This window comes from Tachyglossus aculeatus, chromosome 9 (assembly GCF_015852505.1).
Source record: "Tachyglossus aculeatus isolate mTacAcu1 chromosome 9, mTacAcu1.pri, whole genome shotgun sequence".
Taxonomy (NCBI): Eukaryota; Metazoa; Chordata; class Mammalia; order Monotremata; family Tachyglossidae; genus Tachyglossus; species Tachyglossus aculeatus.
In genome coordinates, this window is record NC_052074.1 from 16,898,661 (window position 1) to 16,916,533 (window position 17,873).

General features: G+C 42.1%; 1 protein-coding gene and 1 long non-coding RNA gene across 3 annotated transcripts in view; both read right to left on the minus strand.

The window, feature by feature from the left end:
* Window positions 1-16,872, minus strand: part of PAK5 (p21 (RAC1) activated kinase 5) — a 232,499-nt gene extending 215,627 nt beyond the window's left edge. For both annotated transcript variants that reach the window (XM_038751594.1, XM_038751595.1), the window contains exon 1: window positions 16,826-16,872. The gene's annotated coding sequence lies outside the window, so the exon portion shown is untranslated. The remainder of the gene's footprint in view (window positions 1-16,825) is intronic.
* Window positions 16,873-16,978: 106 nt separating this feature from the next.
* LOC119932322 overlaps window positions 16,979-17,873 on the minus strand; it is a 91,188-nt gene continuing 90,293 nt past the window's right edge. Inside the window, exon 4 of the long non-coding RNA XR_005452302.1 lies at window positions 16,979-17,063. This is a non-coding gene — a long non-coding RNA (uncharacterized LOC119932322). The remainder of the gene's footprint in view (window positions 17,064-17,873) is intronic.

Consider the following 17,873-nt stretch of genomic DNA (forward strand, 5'->3'; position numbering starts at 1 on the left):
TGGAGTAAGCACACATGAACATTCAGCTTTCACACTTTGGTTCCCAAATACCAGCCTACTCACTATGCCTCTTTCTCTTTTTGATTTCCTCACTATCAGCCCCTTGCTCAATCAATAATTTATTGAGTACTTACTGAGTGCAGAGCACTGTACTATACACTTGGGAGAGTACAATATAATAGAGGTGGTAGACACGTTCCCTGCCTCCTGCCTGGAACTACCCCCCACCTTTTATATCTGATAGACCACTATTTTCCTCATTCTTCCAAGCCCTACTAAAATTTTATTTCCTTCAGGAAGTCTTCCCTGAATAAGCTCTCACATCCCTACATTATTTTCCTTCCCTATTTCATCAACTACGCAGCTAAACACTTAGGTCTTCATCCCCAACCACAGCACTCATATGCAAATCAATCATATTTATTGAGTGCTTACTGGGTTCAGAGCACTGAACTAAGCACTTGGGAGGATACAATATAACAGAGCTGATAGACACGTTCCCTGCCCATAAACTTGCAGTCTAGAGGGGACATGCTTAGACTCAGTTGCTTCCCCTACCAATAATTTATTTCAATGCCTATCTCCCTTGCTAAATTGTAAGCTCCTTGATGGCAGGGATTGTGTCTACCTGCATTACCAAGTACTTAGTATAGTGATCCGAGCACACAAAGCACTCAATAAATACCATTGATTGATCGACCGACTTTTAGAATCCTACAGATTCCGATTTATGCTCCGAGTCAGATTTAAACACCACAATGGAAATCTAATCCTGATTCCACAACTTCTCTGTTGTGACTTTGTCACTTAACTTCTCTGTGCTTGTTACCTGATCTGAAAAATGGGGAATAAGACTGTAAGCCCCATGTGGAACATGGACTGTGTCCAATCTGATTACTTTATATCTACTCCAGGGATTAGTACAGTGCCTGGCACATAGTATGTGCCTAACAAATATCATAAAAAAAATTCCATGAAACACCAGAACTGGGGTTGTATTTGTCTGCTCAGTTGATAAGGGCACAGAGAGGTCCTGATGAAGGTTTGGTGAGCATGGAATTTTCCATGAACATATGCACCCACAGGGAACCTTCCATCTTGCTGCTGCTGAAAATAGATACAGGCATGATGTGAGATAAAGGTGGGAAAGCAGCAGGGAGGTAGGATCCAGGTCACTGAAAGGAGACTCCTTCCTGTTTGTAGTCACCAATGCCCGCACTGCATGGGGGGCAAATGAGAAGTGCATTGTCCTTCCCATCAGCAGACTGCTGCCTGGGGGTCTGTGGGAAGAGAAACTAGCGGGCCATAAAGCTGGCCATGCTCTTTATTAAACAGATAGCAGTTCATGTTAAGAGCTGTGTCCAACTGCCCAATCAATCATATTTATTGAGCGCTTATTGTGAGTGGAGCACTGTACTAAGTACTGTACTGTACTAAGCACTACCGGCATTCTGTCCCTCTTGTTGGCCTGACTGCAGGGGTGTGAGTTTGGCCATTCACACTGTTTGCCTGCCAGGGATCAAAGCTGAAATACCACCTGAAACAACAGAAACAGGGAAGAAGCTTATCCATCTGCTTTTTAAAGGCTTTCCATCAAGCGTGTGCTGGTGGGGAAAAAGTAAGTGATGGGCTGGGGGGAAATGAGCAATTCAGAATCTGATCTATCAGAGCTATGTATTGGAGAAAGCAATTTAAGATGGTCATGTTATAAAAACATATCAAACAATGGACTTTTTTTAAATGAGGAAAACCTTACATTTAAGACTAATTTCATTTCAAAATAGATAAAAAGCACAATGTAGGCCTCACCCAGCCTTTACTCTATTATCAGTCAGTATACTGTTTTTACTTGCAGAAGACAATCTTTTCTAAATGATTAAGGACATTTATCGATTGCTTTTTGTGTGTAGAGCAAGAGTAGAGAAGCAGCATTGCTTCGTGGAAAGAGCACAGACCTGGGAGCCAAAGGACCTGGGTTCTAATCCCAGCTCTGCCATTTGTGATGAACAGAGCAGCTGGGAGAAGGACTGTGAGGAACTGATAACTAGTTGCTCAGTTCTTGTGACTGCTTCCCATATTCCCATATCTGAGATCCTGCTCCTGCTCTGCCTGGAACTGCTAATACAGCTCATGCTGCTTTACTTGGAAAACGACTTCGGAAGATGATTCAGAGCCCTTGCTCATTCACTCCTGTATCTTCTGTCTTCCCTTATAAGACCTGTTACTCCCAACCTCAGTTCCCCTTTTTAGCCACCTATGTCGAATTGACTGATAACTTGGAACAGGGTCTGAGTCGGGAGTGATACTACTGAATGAAGAGTCCTGGTTCTCTCTGCTGAAGGTCCCATGCAATCTAATGAAATCCCAATATGCCTAAACCCCATAATACCATTTTCTCAATAAAAGGTTCCCGTTCTCCCTCTTGCCTGGAAATCCCTCTGCCTTCACAGCTAACAAATCACTATACTCCCCATTTCCAAAGCCCTACTAGGATTACATTCTCCTCCAGGACTGTGAGATCATTATGGCCACGGATTGTTTCTCTTTATTGCTATATTGTACTATCCAAGGGCTTAGTACAGTGCTCTGCACACAATAAGCGCTCAGTATTATTGAATGAAGGAAACCTTCCCTGATTAATCCCAAATCTCCCCACTGCATCACCTATGCTTTTGTGTCTGACCCCCAAAGCACTTAGATAACTCACCCCACCCCCACAGCACTTACAAATATACTCAGTTGATTCCCCTGCCTGTAGTTTATTTTAACGTCTGACTCCCTGACTATATTATAAATGCCTCAAGGGCAGGGATCTAGTCTACTTACTCTTCTGCACTCTCCCAAGTGCTCAGACCAGTGCTCTATATGTAGTAGGTGCTCAATAAATACTTTTGAATGATTTATTGAAAAGGTTCTCTAGGAGGAAGGCAGAAGGATCTCTCAGTTGGATTACTGAACTGTTGCTTCTAAGTGAGGGAAAAAAATTAAATTCTGCATTAATTATATGCAGAGAGAGAACATAAAACTAAGAAGTACAGTAACCAGATTTGAGGGAGAAGATGGCTAAGCAACACTCCCATTAACTTACGACAAAATCATTTATAAAATATCAATGATTTAATAGACTCTTATTGGCAATAAAATATGCAAACCGGTTATTTCCACTTCTAATTATCCCCTAACTAAAGCTCTTCAATCCACAATGACCCTATAGGCCGCCTACATTTTGGGATTATCTGGCTAGTTACTTACAGATTTAGGAGCTCTTAAGAGCTTTGAAGTTTGCTACTGAATTTTTATGACAAGTATAAAGTGTGCTCGATATTGCTGTAAAATCTTTAAAAAGTGCTTAACAAATATATACAAAAGAAAAAAAGAGAAGACCCAAGTTTAATCAACTACAGCAAAGATCCTGCATAAGGTAAACTCAGCAAGGATACTAAATTGTTTACCTTGAATGAGTTGCCTGTGGGATTTATAGCTAAGAAAACAAGATTTTGGCACCAGTAAGTCCTCACAACTACTGCCAAATAATTGGCAGTAATTGATGTTACCTTAAGATAGCTACCTTTACCACATATCATGGAAAAGAAACCACTTGTTAGCTAAGCTTCTCAGTACTTTTGGCACTGAGTATTGTGTTCAATTTGAGGATTCACGTTTCAAGAGACATGAAGATAAACTGGAAAGGCTCCAGCTAAGGATAATCAAAACCAGCAAAGAATTTTCTAATTAAATTATTTTCAGAAAGGGTAAAGGACCTGAGATTTTAGAGAAAATAAGTCTTAAGGATAACAACTATAGACAGGAAAGTAGCTGGGAAGATCTAATTCCATTCAGTTGCCTCCTGAACCTATTAGAACAGCTGGGATTTTCTAGTACCATCAAACAACCAAAAATGCTCATCGAATGCTTCTGTGCACAGACAATTGTACTATAAGTACTATAAGCAAATCAGAACACACAATGCCTGCCCTCATGGAGCTTACAATCTAGATGGAGACAGACACGAAAACATTATAGATAGGAAGAAAAATAATAGAAAAATTGATATATGGATGAATAAATGCTTAGTCATATACGTATGATGTCTATATGTACAGATGCGTTATATTATGAGCTATGAGGTGGCACAAATGTGCCGAGAATGTGCTTGGGAGGGTATATCTTGGGGGATAAATTAAACAGGAAAGATTTCTTAGAGAAAGTGGAATTTTAGAAGAGCTTTTAGCATGGGAAGAGTTGTAGTGTGTTGGATTTGAAGTGTCATGAGTTTGAGAATTGAGACTAAGGTTCAGTGAGTAGGTTAGCTTTAGAGGACTGAAGAGGGTGAGCTTGGATGTAGAAGGAGAAGAGAGTGGGAAAATAAGAGGGAGAGAGATATAGTTCCTTAAAGTCAGTGGTCAGATGTTTCAGCTTGATGCAGAGAGAAATGGAAAACTATTGAGTATTTTGAGGAGGGGGAAGGTGTGTGCTGAATCAGGTCTCTGAAAAGTAATCTAGGCAGCTGGAGTGAAGTATAGTTTGGAGAAGGGAGAGGCCGGAGGGGAGACCAATGAGGAGACCAATACAGTACTCAACTTTAGCTATTGTGCAACTAGCTGGCAAATGGCTAATTGGTGTTCCAGTGAGAGTCAGGTACAGCCCTGAGAAACAGTGTGGCTTAGTGAAAAGAGCATGGCCTGGAAGTCAAGAGACCTAGGTTTTAGGTCTCTTCTAGACTGTGAGCCCACTGTTGGGTAGGGACCGTCTCTATATGTTGCCAACTTGTACTTCCCAACAGCTTAGTACAGTGCTCTGCCACAGTAAGCGCTCAATAAATACAATTGATTGATTGATTGATTTTAGTCCTGGCTCCACCACCTGCCTGCTGTGGGTCCTTTGGTGAGTCACTTAATTTCACTGTACTTCTGTTGCCTCAATTGTAAATGGGGATACAATATCTGTTCTCCCTCAGAGCCCCACATGGGACAGAGAACGTGCCCAGACTTATAATCTTGTATCTAACCCCACCACTTAGTACAGTGCTTGGCCTATAGTAAACACTTGATCCCATTCTTATCATTTTATTAAGTGATTTAGACAAGTCATGGTAAATCCCGGCCCAAATAATAATAATGATGGTATTTGTTAAGCACTTACTCTGTGCCAAGTACTGCTCTAAGCGCTGGGGGAGATACAAGGTTATCAGGTTGTCCCACGTGGGGCTCACAGTCTTAATCCCCTTTTACAGATCAGTGAACTGAGGCACAGAGAAGTTAAGAGATTTGCCTAAAGTCACACAGCTGCTAAGTGGAGGAGCCAGGATTAGAACCCACGACCTCTGACTCTCAAGCCCGGTCTCTTTCTGCTAAGCCACAGTGCTTCTCTAATAATAATGATGGCATTTGTTAAGTGCCTACTATGTGCAGAGCACTGTTCTAAGCTCTGGGGAGAATACAAAGTGATCAGGTTGTCCCACCAGGAGCTCACAGTCTTAATCCCTGTTTTTCAGGTGAGATAACTGAGGCCCAGAGAAGTTAAGTGACTTGCCCAAAGTCACACAGCTGACAAGAGGCAGAGCCAGTGTTCTAGACTGTGAGCCCATTTCTAGACTGTGAGCCTGTTGTTGGGTAGGGACCATCTCTATATGTTGCTGACTTGTACTTCCCAAGCACTGTATGCTCTGCACACAGTACGCTCTCAATAAATACAATTGAATGAAGTAGAACCCATAACCTCTGGCTCCCAAGCCCGTGCTCTTTCCACTGAGCCACGCTGCTTCTCAAAAGCAGCGTGGCTCAGTGGAAAAGAGCATGGACTTTGGAGTCAGAGGTCATGGGTTCAAATTCCGCTCCTCCAATTGTCAGCTGTGTGACTCTGGGCAAGTCACTTAACTTCTCTGTGCCTCAGTTACCTCATCTGTAAAATGGGGATGAAGACTGTGAGCCCCCCATGGGACAACCTCATCACTTTGGAACCTCCCCAGCTCTTAGAACAGTGCTTTGCACATAGTAAGCGCTTAATAAATGCCATCATTATTATTATTATTATTAAATACTTGGTGGCACCAGTCTGGGCCACCTCCTACCTGTTCTTCCCACCCAGAAAGGTTCCAGGAAGGAACATCCCTGTTTAGGGGCCTTAGATTCTAGCCTATGGCAACAAGGCAAGAGAGATGAGCTTAATTAAAACCCAGAGGCCCTATTTTCTAAAGAAGAAGCACGAAGTCCTCTATAGCACAAATTTTCACTATGAACTTTGGGTAGAACACAACTGGAGGATCATTCTCCTGACAACCCACATTTTCATAGATAGCATGCAAGCCATGTCAGAAGGATGTCTTCAACAAGCTCAGAGTGTTGGTAAGGCCACTTAGACTGAAATGCCAGTTTTCCTTAATGCAGAGTCCACCAAAAACATAGCCCCATGTTATGAGAGAACTGAGTATATGTTTCTCTCAACATCAGCACAGTAACCTACCATCAAAACAGGCAATGTAATCCAAAGCAATATATGGGTGCCATTTATTGGCATGGACAAATACTTTGGAGAAAAAAGTGCTTAGTACAGTGCTTTGCACACAGTAATAACTCAATAAATACAATTGAAAAAAAGGATATAGAATTTTAGAAGCTTTAGCCTAGTGGAGTATTACTAATAATCACCACTAATAAAATTGCCTCTTTATAAACCTGGATAGGATGAACCATTCTCAAACTTCACTGCATATTTACCAAAAACTGCAATCCCAGACAGCGGTGTCCAATTCAAAACCACAAATTATAGCTCAAATGTGATTTACTGGGATTCCAAGGATTTGTTTTTTCTGGCTGTAAGCACTCAGAATACCAGAAGGAAGGGAACAGGGAGACTAGAATGGGGACAGGAGGAGAATGCAGCTTCTTGGGATCCCTGCAAACTAAGATTTGAATTTCCAATTGTGGTATCAGGTATGGGGCCAACAGTGCACCTTCTGATGCTTATTTGCATAAAGAAATCGTTCTGAAGAAACAGAAAAAGCAAACAATAGACTAACACCCCTAAGAATCTAAATGGTGGAAATGCAATGGGGTAAATTTAGGGTAGATATAATGAAGAACTTGTCCTAGATACTCATACTGAATTACAGAATTGTGGAATTTCCATCCTGGGAGATTTTAAAAATTTGTATTCAGTCAACAAATGGTTTAGGAGTTGACTCTCTATAAATCAAGAAATGGATTAGATTAGATAATCTCTTGAGGTCACTCCTCAGATCATCAATTTTATTACAGTCATTAGTGTTGAGTACCTTCTAAGCAGTCAATCCATTTTACTGATCTCTATCAAGTCAGTCAGTAGCAGTGGGCCCAAACAAATAACCCCTTTATATTAGAAAGTGGTATTATTCTAACCAAATTTTCCAGGGGAAATTTCTGGATTTATCTATGTTTCTACACTTCACCAGGTCTGACAGAGGCAAACAAATGTTGACAATGTAGTTGCAATTTTCTAAGAGAGACATTCACTCCCAGTTTTCCCCGTGATCCTGCCCCAGGGATCCTGACACCATTGTGCCATTTTAATTAACAGGCTTTCCAACAACACCCCATCCCTGGCCTTCAATTTATAGCTGGTCTGGCTATCCTCTGGGCAGCTCTCAAATAATTAATAATACTAATAATAATAGTGATGGAATTTGTTAAACACCATTTGCCAGGCACTCTACTGGACACAGTCCCTGCCCCTCATGGGGCTCACAGTCTTAATCTCCATTTTGCAGAGGAAGTTACTGAGACACAGAGAAAGTAAATGACTTTCCCAAGGTCACACAGCAGACAAGGGGTGAAGTTGGGATTACAACCTCGATCCTTCTGGTTCCTAGGCCCGTGCTCTATCCACGAGGCCATTTTGCTTCTCTAAGTAACACTGGAGGTCACATGTCACTCCTGGGATAAACAAAAGGCCTAATGCTCTGCACTTAGTAGGCAATAGTAATATTGTTTGATTGGCATAAGTAAGAATGTAGCACATTTCGGCCCCGTACTAGACTTATGGATAACAAGGGGAAAGTAGCTGTGGTCTGAGTATTAAGTAGGCTGTGCTTCCGGCCCCCTTTTGTTTTTCCAACTGCCAGGCTGTCAAGCTGTTTGCAGTGTATGGCAATATGAATGGCAGTGGGTGACAACTAGGCACTCATCCAATTCTGGACACTGGGGCTTTGCATAGGCTGGGCCTGGCTCAAAGTTCTTGACTCCTAGCTTTATTTAGGACTAGTTATCTCCTGGTACCCCATGCTCCTGTATAAGGCTCAAGGGACTGCAAGGCATTAGCCGTGGCTCCACAGCCTATAGGGGAACCTCCATGCATGTTGATGAGTGAGCTTCTATGAGCCACCTCTGCTTGGACAAAGGATGGACTTGTGCACCTATGGACCATGTCTCTGCTTGTCCCAGATGGCCTGGGTCAAGAGCCCAGTATGATAGTCTCAGTTGAATCCACCCATCTAGGGCTTGTTCTGTACTATTCCAGGGCTGTGAGTCCATGCACTAAGCTGGACCTGCAATAAACCTGGGTCAAAGTGGAAGTGAATTTAGGCCCGCTTTTAAGGTGGCACTCTTGTACAGGTATATTGACCCCCTTGAGCTGCTGGAAGTTATAGTACCAGGAGCCCAAGGAATAACCAAATGCTTCAGTAATATTGCGAGTTAGCAACAATTCCTCTCCTGTTGCACCTCCGTGACTCATCTGAAATGCCTGAAACATGGGGCTGCCAGTGACAGCACTGAGCTATACAATCCTGGTCCAACCCCAATTAGATTCAGCTTGGGCTGGCCTCCACCCTGTCCACCTGAGCCCAAGACCACCAGAAACCAAGAACCAGGCCAAGCTCAAGGAAAAGCCTGCCAGAGCTAAGTAGGAAATGTGGCCCATGCTGGGTTTTATAGATAACAAGGAGGATTTCTCAAACATGGCATATTAAGTGTATAGTATTTTCCATCATCTACCACATACCTTAAAGCTGCATGGCATAGTGGTTAGACCATGAGCCTGGGAGTCAGAAGGACCTCGGTTCTAATATTGGCTCTGCCACTTGTCTGCTGTGTGACCTTGGGCAAGTCACTTCACACTTCTGTGCCTCAGTTACCTCATATGTTAAATGGGGATGAAGACTATGAGCCCCATGTGGGACATGGACTGTGTCTAATCTGATTAGCTTGTATTTACCCCAGCACTTAGAACAGTGCCTGGCATATAGTCAGTGCTATACAAATACCACAAAAAATACTGCCTTCACACAACCTGTCCTATGTTCTGAAGAAGCATTAAGGGCACAAATCTCCCTATGATCAGGACTTAGGCTTGAATGTGCTGCCATAGCCCTTGCTGCCAGAATGCATAAAAAATCTGCGAGATAATAATGCAAGGGGACAGCTCCTAAAGAACGGCACAGTGCACTGAGCTGGAAAGATGGATGTTAGAAAATACAGTACATTAATTCCTGAAGATCTTCACAGACATCAGGGACAGCAGATGCTGTTTTGTGGCAGTTAAATCTCAGATTTTTCCAGGAAAACTTGCAGCAGTTTATTCCCACAATCTCAGTGGGCATCAGTGAGTTTATTTGCATTTAGATCAGTACAGAACATTTTCTATGAGGAACCTAAATTGTTCAATACATTTTCAGAATATTATTAACCCTTACAACTTCTTTAGAATGCTGGCTAATGAATGTTTTATCTATTTGCTGTATTTTTAAATCACCCTATAAAATATAAACACACAGATAGATTAAATGAGAAATCTACCTCCAGCAGTGGAGGTGGTAGCAGGCTTCTGAGAAAGCTTATGGCTGCCAGGCAATCTGATGCTGGCAGGTAGGAGCAAATTATTTTTAATAAGAGTGCTACATTTAGCAATTCAATTAACACTAGGAATAAGGTGGTAATGCACCCAGGCAGAGTCTTTGTACAAGACATTTGTTCACAAATTTTAGATTTTCACACAGTAAAACATCTTTAAACTCATACTGGTTTATTGATCAATGGTATTTATTGAGCACTTACTTTGTGCAGAGCACTGTTCTAAGCTCTTAGGAGAGTATAGTACAACAGAGTTAGCAGTCATGTTCTCTGTTCACAACAAAATTCAAGATAACCTCTAATTCACAGCAACTGCTAGTCTCCAGTGAACTTGGTGCTTCATTTTTCATAAATAAAAATAGTGGTTAATCTAAACGTGGTTAATTTAAAAATCTGATTTTTTCTTCAATCTAGCTGTTTTGCATTTATGTACTTTTACTGTACAGCTATCCTTTATAGGAGAGAAGGTACCCAAATATATCTTTCCCCTGGTAAGTCATTACAAGGATTTATTTGGAAAGTTTCTTGATGTCTTTGTTGTATGGATCAATGAAGAAAATATTCTTCCATCAAATATCTTACCATACCACCTACCATTTTTCATTATCAGTATTACTATGCTCCTCATAAAAGTACTTCTTCTCTGGAAGAAGTAGTGCAATTATACTGTGGTTGTCATCTCAATTTCTCTTAAAATAGCTGCTTGTTCAGCATGAAATAAGAACGATAAAAGCTATTACTTGGATCATATCAGTGGCCCATCCAGGTTTCTGTCTCTGATAATGGCATCAAAAATGTTAGAAGGAACAATGTGATACAGTTGCCCTCCTTGACCCCATTCTAATGATTAGGGACATAAGTTGCAACTGTTCTACTCTTCCCTCTAATAACCCCAAACCAGAATGAGCCTTCTGATTAGCTATTTTGCTAGTACATATTCCAGCAAGCTGGCATTTAGCTTCATATTGGTCAACCTCAATGCCCTACACCATGCAGTGGCATGAGTACATCTTCAAAGCCCTACTGAGAGCTCACCTCCTCCAGGAGGCCTTCCCAGACTGAGTCCCCTTTTTCCTCTCCTCCTCCTCCCCATCCCCCCGGCCCTACCACCTTCCCCTCCCCATAGCACCTGTATATATATATATTTGTACAGATTTATTACTCTATTTTACTTGTACATATTTACTATTCTATTTATTTTGTTAATGATGTGCACAAAGCTTTAATTCTATTTGTTCTGACGACTTTGACACCTGTCTACACTTTTTGTTTTGTTGTCTGCCTCCTCCTTCTAGACTGTGAGCCTGTTGTTGCGTAGGGATCATCTCTATATGTTGCTGACTTGTACTTCCCAAGTGCTTAGTACAGTTCTCCGCACACAGTAAGCACTCAATAAATACGATTGAATGAATTAATTAATGAATAGCTCTTGGTGGGTAGAAGCCAGTTGAGGGCTGGAGACATTTTAAGATTCCTTTTCTCTGCTCTAAATTTCTAATGAGCTTGGAGAGCATGAAGGGGTTTGAACTAACTTTGGTACCACAAATGCCCCAACTAGAGCTCAAAGGGATACTGTTCTCTAATCTCTCTGACCATTCATTCCCAGTCTCCTTCACGTGCTCCTCCTCTGCCTCCCATTCAAACCCTGTTCTCCTCCTGACTTTCCCACCACTGTAGATGACACCAGAATCCTTTCTGTCTTACAAACCTGTAACCTTGGTGTTATCCTTGACTTTTCTCTGTCATTTAGCCCACTTCAATCCATCACTAAATCTGTCAGTCCCATCTTCACAACTTGACTAAAATCTGCTCTTTCCTCTCCTTCCAAACTGCTACCATGTTAATACAATCACTCATCCTATCCTGCTTAGATTACTGCATTAACCTCCTTGCTGACCTCCCAGTCTCCTGTCTCTCTCTACTCTCGTCCATACTTCACTCTACTTCCTGGATCATTTTTCCACAAAAACATTCAGGATATGTTTCCCTACTCCTCAAAAAACTCTAGTGGTTTCCTTGAGTACTTAATCACCTTGCCCTCTCCTACCTCACCTTGCTACTCTCCTCCTACAATCCAGCCCAAACGCTTCACTTCTATAATACTAACCTTCTCACTGTTCCTTGATCTTGTCTATCTCGCTCCTGAACGCTCACCCATGTCCTGCCTCTGGCCTGAAACCCCCAACCTCCTCAAATCTGACAAACAATTACTCTCCTTGACTTCAAAGCCTTATTGAAGGCACATCTCCTCCAAGAGGCCTTCCCTAAGCCCCCCATCCTCTTCTGCTCCCTTCTGCTTCACCCTGACTTGCTCCCTTTGTTCCTCCCCCACAAGTGTGAAGTACAGTGCTTTGCACACAGTAAGCACTCAATAAATAGACTGAATGAATGAGTGAATGAATTTTAAACCCAGACATGGCTGGACTTGCTCAAATTCTTGCCAGGATATCAGGGTATGAATGTTTTGAGAGCAAGAGGGTTTGAGGCCTGAATGCTGTGCTGCCTCTCTCCATTGCACTGTTCTAACTGGCTCCATGGGGCTCCTTGCTTGTTCTGTCTCTGTCCCTGCTTGATAAGGTAGATGGGGTCAGGGAAGGGTGGAGCACTTAGTACAGTGTTCTGCACATGGTAAGTTCTCAATAAATATCACTGATTGATTGATAGGCATGATTCCTGCCGAAAAGGAGCTTAGAATCCAATGATCAGTCCTCACTGCTTTGTCTCATAACTCTCAGCTCCTTTCTGAGTTTCCTTTCTCTTCGGTATCATAACCCCACTCCAAGAGTCATCAAGGACCCAAAAACTACATCGTCCTCAGCTTAATGTGACACGAATGTGCTGGAATAAGCATAATAGCCACAATAGGCACCTCTCAATTTTTTAGGAGCTACTTATTTCATTTATCTGGACTAATCCCTACTTTGTAATTAGAAAGCAAAAGGGCATGCAGTTTTCACTTTTATAAGGGAGACAGACCAAGCAAAAACACATCTATCAAGTCAGTTTACAATGCCAGCTTGCAGTGACTAAGGAACAGCTGTTTAACCAAAGAAGCCTCCTCCAGGATCAGATCTTATTCTGTCACCGACAGATACCATGCTGATACCAACAAAACTTCTCATGCTTTATTCAAAGATGACTAATTGCTACTTACAGATAACCCTGACTCTGTTAGAATATGGTGGGAGTGGCATGAGTGGCACTTAAAAAAGTTAGACACACACAATTCCTAGAATTTTTCTCTTACCTTTAACTCTCTTTAAGTAGCTATCATCATCAAAATGTGTTATGAAGATCTTCCCAGGTCTTCCTTAATATGCAATACTTTGCTATGCTCCTGTAAGCAGATGTAGTTTCTACAGATGTGTAGATGTGTGAGCTTGGGCAACTCACTTCAGGTCTCTTTGCCTCAGTTACCTCATCTGTAAAATGGGGATTAAGACTGTGAGCCTCTTGTGGGACAGGGACTGTGTCCAACCTGATCAACTTGTAAATTCCCCAGCACTTAGTACAGTGCCTGGCACATATAAAGCATTTAAATACTATTTTAAAAAAAACAAAGCAGAAAATACAACATTCTCCTGAGTGCGGAGATTCACAAGGGCCATGTGTATCCTCACTACTTTCCCACACATGAACAAAAACCTTATAATGAACTTGACAGTCCCCTTCTCCCTAGGAAGGTGTGAACTGAATGCCCTCACACACCTAGAGGAAGAATTTCCTACATCTCCCTTCTGTATTCTTTGATGCATCTGGGTTTATGCAAAACAAGATAATAAAGAAAATAATAATAATAATAACAATAGGATTCATTAAGCACTTACTATATGTCAAACATTTTTAAAATAGATATGAGATAATCAGGTCCACATGAGACTCACAGTCTAAGTAGGAGGGAGAGTAGGTTTTGAAAATCACCAGTTTGCAGATGAGAAAATGGAGGCCAGAGAAGTGAAGTGACTTGACCAAGGTCACACAGCAGGTGCGTGATGAAGGCAAAAGTAGAACCCAGATCTTCTGCCTCCCAGGCCATTGCTTTTTCCACTAGGTGACACTGCTCAAACTCTGCAACAAGCCCCACTGCAATAGTCTTATGGTATGTAAAGGAGAACTGGATCCTTGTTCTTTTGGGCCTGAGCATCTCTAACGGAATATGAGCAAGGCAGTGTTCTGCTCGTGTGAGTAAAGAATGGTTTTCTGTGTTGGGGAGGTTTATGCAGCCCACTCCTTCAACGCTGTTTCTGCGGTAGGAAGACAAGAATCATTTTGTTTGGACCTTACATTGAATAATTGGTAAGTGGGGGAGGTACAAAGCAGTGAATTTTTTCTTGGCTGCTATAAGAAATTATCAGGACCATGTGAAATTGTCCTCTATTATTTTGGAAGAATGCAAAATATGGCTAAGCCCAGGAAATTACTTTGGATTTTGAACACTGAGCTAAAAATATGATTTTTCATAGATTTTGGCCTTGGGGGAAATTCTATTTCCATAGTCAATTAGAGTGGGTTTCCTGGTGGTTACTTTCAGCTAAAGCAAAGTCAAAATGGGCCCAGGAGAAAGAAATTAATTACCTCTGATTCCTTGAGCTGTTTTCTCAAGATTATGAGTTGACATGATATTTGCAAGATGCATTCATACTTCAGATGCATATAAATGCCTTTCTTCCAAAGGGCTCTGGGGTTTTCACCACATCCCTTAAAACATAAGACTTTCTGAGTTTAAAAAACATAAAGGTGTAAAATGTTCATGTCTTTGGCTCAGTGCCTGTCCTTGCATTAGGTAAGAGGGCAGAGGATGACAGGCTGACCCTCAACTAACTGGTGTTTTCTTGAATTTCTCATTTCCCAAACCTTTTTGTATCCTACAGTCCCTCACCCTCATTCAAGGGTACAATTCCTCCATGTTCAAAAATGAAGGACACAGACACTTTGCCAGGGCTGTCAATCACCATTAACAAGTGCAAGAAGCAATAACTGCTCTTTTCATGTGCAGTTACAGTACTTCATTTGACTGCTGTGATGAAGGTGTGTGGGTAATCTCGGTTTCATCTTTACCAAAGCTCGTTTCCCAAATAGAAAATACATGATCTTTCTCCAATGCCCATAAGATTAATTTATGCCAAAGAAGCATTTTCCATTCTAATTAATATTTTTATTAAATATTGCACTTTAGGTTGCTACTTTCATAGCTATTAACTCATTGAGACAAAGGATGATGATGATGGAGGCTCATATCTTTTTCCCCCCACAATATTCTCCCTCCCTTCTAAGCCACCTCACTTGTTGAGGGCAGGAACTGTTTCTACCCACTCTATTGCATTGTCCTTTTCCTATTGTTTAGTTCACTGCTTTGCACACAGCAATTGGCCCATAGTTTTAACAAATATCACAATTAGTATTATTAGGCAAGAGTAGTCATAGGTTGAAGCAGATGACTTGGAGTCAGACTATATCTTGTCCATAAGCTGAATTCTGCCCACCCACCACCTAGATACTCACCAAGCAGTCACATGAACAAGCTACACCCTAGGAGAGGAGTGGGAAAGAGAGGTGAAGAATTAAAGTAGGAGAGAAGAGAACAGAAAGGAGAAATGTTTGGGTTCAATTCATAGAACCATCTTGAAGATATGCAAGCCTCCTCTCTTGGATTGCCTAAACCTTTGGGAAATGCAGTTCCAGGAAAACATGACTTCCTATCCTTCCACACTTCTGTAGTCATAGTTTGGCCTCTTGTGAATATTCATAAAACAAAGCCTCCTATTTGTTGTCTAAGTCTTAGTTCCTCTTTGAGAGCTATTTTATTCACTATTTCATCCAGGCTCCACTGACTACTTTCAGAATTGTTCAATTTATAGAATCACTCAATAAAAATAGCTACTTGGGGACAGGAAACATTTTTGCCATCTCTGCATACTGTACTTTCCCAAGCACATATTTCAGTGCTCACCACAAAGTGTGCAATAAAAAAGATTAAATACTACTGAATAATTCTATAAATTGACCAAACATCGACACAGTGCAGCTCAATAAGGAGAAAAGCATTCATGGCATCAATCTATCAATATTTGGCATTTATTAAGTGCTTATGTATGCAGAGCACTGTACTAAGCATTTAGGAAAGTACAGACTGAAAACATGAAACCACTATTCTCCATGAATGTCATGAAAAGTGTATGAAAGAGCATATGGTTCCAAAGGTTCCGACCCAGTGAAGAGGGATGGTGGCCTTGGGAGCTATGAATGTCAAGGTGGGGAACATTATCATCGATGACATTTATTGAGTGCTTACTATTTGCAGAACACTGGACTAAGTGCTTGGGATGGATGAGTAGTGGAAAGGGGCCAAATGGAGAGCATTGGCTCAGTGAGCTTCAGTTGAGAGACAGAGAGGTTGCTGAGAGTCTTGGCCATTAAAGGCCTTTCCCCTGAAACCCTGTTATATTGAACACCTAGCCATAAACTATATGTGGCCAACTCTTGCTGTGGGCAGGAAATATGTCTGTTTATTGTTGTACTCTCTGAAGTACTTAGTACAGTGCCCTGCACAGAGTAAGAGTTCAATAAATATAACTGAATGAATGAACTCTATCAATCTCCCTGGAGGCTAGGTCTCTTTATCCTCCCCTAAACTCTGCCAGGCTCCTGATCTCCCCGACATTGCTGCCATACATCACAGGTCACAGCAAGGTAGATAATGATTGATCCACAACTCCAAATAAGAGTTTCTGGTGAGGCAGCAAGAATTTTGACTAACACAATATGAATAAGGGATAACAGCTATCCAGACTCTGCATTCTCTAAATATGTACAGCCACACCCAACTATGTGCAGAAAGAACTCAAAATTATAAAATCCTTTTTAATGGTATTTGTTAAGTGCTTACTGTGCTTCAGGCATTGATCAGATTGGACACAGTCCATGCATCTCATGGGGCTCACAGACTTAATCCCTATTTTACAGATGAGGAAACTGAGGTATAGATAAATTAAGTGGCTTACCCAAAGTCATACAGCAGACAAGTGGTGGAGCATAATTAAAACCCAAACCGTTGAATTCCAGGTCCGTGCTCTATTAAGACACACTGCTTCTCTTCCTACCAATTTTAGGTGATGATGATGATGATATTGAATCATAACCTCCCAAGTGCTTAGTACAGTGCTCAATGAACACCATTGGTTGATTGAAGAGGTGCATTGTCTCTCCCTTAATCTTTCCTCTCTTCATTCTTTGCTGAATCTGAGGAGGAGCATGATAACATCTTTAATGTCATCTGATCACTAAAAAGCTAGAAATCACTAGGCACTAATTTTAAAGACCCACTCATTTTAAAGACTTTTATTGGTCATTTAATGTGAAGTTAGTATAAAGACGTCGGTGCTGGAAGGAATTACTAACTTATCTGAGCCTATTTTGTTTTGAGGGGTAATATTTTTATAATTCAATTAATTGCCCCACAACCTTGTAAACGAACACAGCCCGGAACCCAACCCTGCCCTACCCCTCGAGCGAAGGAACGGGGCGATAGCGGGAGTTTAGTAGGGAAGCAGCGTGGCTCAGTGGAAAGAGCCGGGGCTTGGGGAGTCAGAGGTCTGGGTTCAAATGCCGGGTCCGCCACTTGTCAGCTGTGTGACTTTGGGGAAGTCACTTAACCTCTCTGGGCCTTAGTTCCCTCATCGGGAAAATGGGGCTGAAGACTGTGAGCGCCCCCCCCCCCCCCCCCCACCGTGGGACAACCTGATGACCTTGTATCCTCCCCAGTGCTTGGCACATAGTAAGTGATTAACAAATGCCATCATTATTATTACGTGGAGCGATTGTGTGGGCCGGCCCAAGGTTCGGTTGCCATGGTAACCAAGCCGAGCATCCCATCCCGCCCCAACAATCTTATCTCCCGCCGGCGCCCGGGCCCCACCGTGCCCACCCTGGGTGCTCGCTCTCCGCCCCCCGCCCCGTGCCCGTCCCCGGGAATCGCTCCACGCCCCCCGTGCCCACCTTAGGGGGCTCCCTCCCCCCGCCCCGTACCCACCCCCGGGAGCTTCCTCTCCG